Here is a 5,678-nt window from a genome sequence, read left to right as displayed (position 1 = left end):
ATTGAGATCACAATATCCTTCTTTCTAGCTGAACGACAATTGTGCTGTCACTAAAATTACATAATGCTAAGTCCCCTGAGTGGTTGTAGTTTGGGATTCAAAGGACAGCTGTCAAAATACAACTTGCTCTGTTCTGAGCTTTGGAAGTCTCTTAGGCGGTAGTACATATGAGTTTGTCTTTTTTTTTTTTTTTTTTTTTTAGTGGATTACAGATAGACTTAAGAGTGGAATGTAAATGAGAAAACTACACTTACATAGCAAGTTAAGTGACACACCTGAGATACAAATGGCACACTAAAATGACTACCATTGGCTGTAAATCATGGGGACCACATCCAGGGCTAACACAAGTGGCAGCACTACACTGACTCAGTGGAGTTTGGCAGCCTGTAGTAAAACTGGCTTTTCCCTTTGTTTTGTATACTATCATACTGTACAATTTGTAGTAGAAGCTACTCTGCTTTTCCATATTTTGTCCGATATCTCGAAGTCAGCTGTGCCGTAGTACCCTCCACTGCTGTACGCTGGCTCTGAGTGCCTGCCAATTACTCTGAAGGGGTGTTAAATCAGAGAGTCTCAGTCTTTTAATGTAATTGGAAGGGAAAAACTCATGTGGTTTTAGAAGACTCCCCCAAACAAGAATAAAAAAGAGGAAAAAAGTTTTGGGAAAAGTATCTCGGCTTGGATAGGTGTCATGGTTTAGCCCTGGTAGACAGCTGAGCTCCACTCAGCCACTCACCCATGCCCTCCCCAGTCAGAAGAGTAAAAGTGAGAAAACTTGTGGGTCAAGATAAAGGTAGTTTAATAGGTAAAGCAAAAGATATGTGCACAAGCAATCAAAATAAGGAATTCATTCAATACTTGCCATCAACAGGCAGGTGTTCAGCCATCTCCAGGAAAGCAGGGCTCTGTTATGCATAACAGTGACTTTGGAAGACAAACGCCATAACTTCAAATGTCCCCTCTTCTCCTTCTTCCCCCTCTGATCAGTTGGGTTTTGCTGTCCCAGCTGTGCTCCCTCCCAGCCTGATCATTGGCAGGGCAGCAGAAGAAACAGAAAGGCCTTAACACTGTGTAAGAACTGCTCAGCAATATCTAAAACATCCCTAATTTATCAACACTGTTTCCAGCACAAATCCAAAACACAGCCCTGTAGGAGCTACTATGAAGAAAACCAACTCCATCCCAGCCAAAACCAGTACAGTAAGTCAAATATATGGCCACATTTCCATTTGAAGGAATGGAACTGAACGGAGCAATTTTTATGAGGGCCACAGTGGCTCCCAAAAGGTTAGTTTTATTCCATCCAAAGCCGAGCATTGCAAAGAAATGTGCACACACCATCTTCACAAGATGAAAACGATTTAGTTAAAATATTTCTAAATGCCAGAAGGCTCAACATGGCCAGTGCAGGTCTTAAAACAGTAAACCTGGAGGCTCAACTTTTCCTGCTCAGATGACTGCATTAGCTCGACTGGATGACGTGTCTGGTATTTCTTCCCCGAGGGTCTCGGGCAGCTTCTTGTTTTCCCTCAAAATTAGCATCCTCTGCTGCCACAACTTCAGCCGCTGCTGTAAAATATGTATCAGAAACAGGAAGCTCTGAAGAAAACAAACCTGGCTCTAGTGAATCCTTGAAATGGGGGCGAAATACAAGCAAGTAATGGAAGGCTGAGAAAAACAGAGCAACAAAGCTGCTTCTGAGGGTCATTTTCCCCACCGGCAAATAGCTGTGTATTGCTTGAGTAGTACAGAAGAGAAAAAAAGTGTGGTACAGAGATGTGTATGGATTAAACTTTGGTTTGCAGAGCACATATTTCTAGGCTCTATCAAGCAGGGCAGTTTACAGAGGCATGTAGATTGTTTTGGTTGCCAGTAAGAAAATCACATTTAAAAAAAAACCCGAACAAACTAAATGCATAGATAGTATCATCTTTTCATGTCAGGGCTGCAGAAGAGAAGTAGCTGTTTGTGACACGAATAGAAAGGAAAAAACATCTACAAAATAGTCAAACTCTCAGATAAGATGCTAGTCCTGTTTTAGGGATGCATTTAACGTGGGGGATAAGGTGACTGTGATGTACAGTCATTAAAACACATTTGCTACTCGGCTATCTGTGAATGGATGAGAGGATGGTTGATTATTTTTTTATGTGCCAGTCTGGTTTGTGCAGAAGCTTTGTGGGGCTGTACTCATGAATGAATGAGAGCTGGTGGCTTGTTTAGTCTAGCAGAACAAAAGCTGAGAAAGGATGTCATTGCTACCTCTAAATACTGTCAGTGAGAGGAAAGGAGTATTCCATCTAAAGGACAATGCTGGCACAGGAACACCCTGGTATGAATGAGCTATAAATAAATGTAGGCCGACTATGAAAAAAGTTCATAATCCTAGACAAAGAACTAACTTCAGAGTGGTGTAGGCAAAAAGCTTCTCACTGGTTTTAAAATACAGCTAAGGCAATTTACAAACAGGTACAAAGTTATTATCTGGCAAAACAAGGACTATACTTCATGACCCTGAGGTCCTCTCCAGTCCTAGGCTCCCTTAGTCCTGTAACATGTTTACATCAGGCCTGTGCACAGCCTCCCTGACCACACACTACCCACGAAGGACTTTCCTTGGCCAAGCACAACATGGGGATAAACGACTTGGTGGTGGTGTTTCACCTCTGCAGGCCAAAGCATCCACCAGGAGTGAGCCAGTGCCTCTTAGTCAGTGGGAGCTGATGGCCTGGAGAGTTCAGAGGCAGTGGGCTGGTGCTGGGATATTGGGATTATTCCTCTGCAAAGATTTTGAGATTAGTTGTGCTTCCAGAACTGAGGTAAGAACCCTGAGGAGCTTGGGAGATGGTGTACAGAGGCTGCAGGAGATACTGCGAGTCATAATCAGCAGTGACTGTTGGCATCCAGGGATGAGCCCCTCTTGCTGATAAACCATGCAGGTTTATTGTTGTGTACTGACAATTTTCTCTTGATTAGGTGGTTAATTTAGATCAGTTATTGCAAGCATCAGCTACCACCCGTAGCCTACTAGGCTTTGATGCTTTTTTTCCCCAGATATGTGTTGTCACCCAGAATGAGCTGTTGTGAACTGCCCATCAGTGAGGAGCAATTGCAGCAAGTGTATGCGGTCATGGATGATCCATCCCTGAGCAGTAGCTGCTGATGGAGGTTCTTTGTCCTTGGAACTCTTTGCCCCAGGTCCTACTTGCTCAGATGCTTACCCTGGGACAGGCACCTGGGAAGTTCAGCTCCTGGGAATAGGGATGTTGGTGACTGGCTGAAATCTTCTGCATATCAGCCCCTTATCTGATGTGGCTTCACCTTGTGTGATGGGACATGAGTACAGCTTGGGTAGTGTGACACCTTTGTGGGTGTTCTTCCAAGCAAAATTAGGCAGCAGTTGCCACCAGGCTAGCTGGGCAGCTTCTTTGGCTGTTCTTCTCCCCGTCCTTGGTGTGCTCCCAATGCAGTCAATAGAAACAGGAGAGCTAAAAAGAAAGTTTATCAGCTCCAAAGGCAGAGGGAGCAGGAAGCTGGAGTGAGGTGGTGAACGGGCTAATTGAATTTTAATCAAAATCCAAATCAGCAAGCAGGAAGCACTAATTTACATAAGCAATATTAATCTAATTAGCATTTTCTAGAGAGGAAGGAGGTATTCGCAGAGAAAGATTTATTCTTATCGGCAGTTCTGACCCAGCAGTACTTCTTCCTAATCGCCAAGAGCTTAACTGTAATCTGTACCTGTTCATCTTGGGAATGTTGAACCATTATACTCAGGTTTCTGCTGAAAATGATGTCGTATTTCTGTCATTTTTATGTGGTCTGTGTCTTAGATGGAAACCACATTTGTTAAGAAGGATTTCAAAATAGCTTTTAATTAATCTATTTCCAATTAAGGTAAGAGGATCGTTTAAGATTCTAATTTAATTAAAAAGTCTATTTTTAAATGTGTTAGACGTATAGAGAAAAAGCAGACCAAAAATACTCTTACAAGTGTGAGTGTATTATTAGAAACCAGCTTACTTAACGAGAACAGGTACTTTCTGTGGTTAGACAACTCACCTGGTTGTATCGGGACACTGTTCTTCAAGGTCTGAGAATTAGTCATTTTCACCCACACCGATACTGCTTTTTTTTTAAGGGGGCCTGTTGGTATTTTTTTGCATGCTGAAGAGGGGGAAATAATCTGTGCTTGTCTTTTTTAAAAACCTTTTTTCTTTTTGAATTCATGATTAATCACTTAATATGAAGAGCACAGAAATAAATCTTGTTCAAATAAAAGATTACTGCTGTCAAAGGACTTAAAATCCAATGATTAGCTACTTTTCTAGACAAACTAGGTTTGTCCCTTTTTTCAGCTTGGCAATAAATGTAGTTTGAACATTTTGTCATTGTTTGACGTATACATAGTATATTGGAAGCCTGGTTTTGAGGCAGGTAGTAGCTTTCAAAAGTAATTTAAAATTTTTAAAGAAAATATACCTTTAATTTTCATTTTTAACTTTTTTTTTTTTTTTAGTAAGTGATGTTTTTTAATAATGGCGGCCCTTGCAAAGATGCTGTAGCATAACAGTGAGCTGAGCAACCACAGCCAGCACTGGCTTTAAGTGGAAACCGGCCCATGCAAGGGTGCTGGGGACACGTCCAGGGACAGTACGGCCAGCTCCTTCCTGGGGTTAGCCCCGCAGAGGAGATAGGGTGAGAGAAAAGCCTTCAGAGAAGGGACAATGTGGGGAAGGAGGAGTCTGGAAGACACAGTATGAAGGGAAGCCTACCTGTCCAGGCACATTTGTGCACCTGAGTGCAAGCGGCAGCTCATCAGGGTGAGGAAGGTGCCAGGTTGGCCTGGTCTGGCTGGGCACAAGCCCTGGTGTGACAGGGGGACAGATCTGGGCCATGCCAGGTGCCAGCCAAGGCCTTGAGTGTCTGTGTCTGCCTGTACGTGTGTGTGCTGGTTTGTTCAGCCCTCTGATTTTTCATCAAAATGCACTTTCCTGTTAAACTAGGTGAGCTGCCGATTTTTGCCTACTTCGCCATCCCAAGCTCCAGGACTTGCACTTGAAATCTAAACTGAAATTAATTAAAGATTGGAGAAAAATTACAGAAATACAAACCCCTCTCCCGTGTTACATCAGCTTGCAGCTGTCTCATACTGATTATCTTAGTATTATTGCTACTGCTATTATTATTATTATTTACTGATTATTGTGACACTGCTGTGACACAAGCACGCCCACAGCAGTTATATATACACTTATAGATATGCGCTTATATATTAAAATAAGTTAATGTCTAAATATTAATCATTTAGAATTATACAGAAATATAATTATTGTTATGTACTTTATAAATAACAATATGTAATTATATGTTTATATCATATTTTTATGTATAACAAGAATATATAATTACTATATACATGATACATTATATGTGATATAATATTATATAAAATGATGCATAACATATATCTTATATAGGGAATATGTTTTATAATAATAAGTAATAATTTAATGTAGAGATAATTTAATATAGAGATAATTTAATATATAAATATAAGCTTAAATGTTATATGTTATCTATAAATACAATAATTAAGAGATATATATATATATAAATTTTTAATTTTTTTTTTAATTTCCAGACCGGGGGGAGGGTGTGCGCGTGCAGAGGGG

The sequence above is a fragment of the Calidris pugnax genome, unplaced genomic scaffold (assembly GCF_001431845.1).
Source record: "Calidris pugnax isolate Ruff unplaced genomic scaffold, ASM143184v1 scaffold8, whole genome shotgun sequence".
NCBI lineage: Eukaryota > Metazoa > Chordata > Aves > Charadriiformes > Scolopacidae > Calidris > Calidris pugnax.
Note: the sequence above shows the minus strand (reverse complement) of the source record.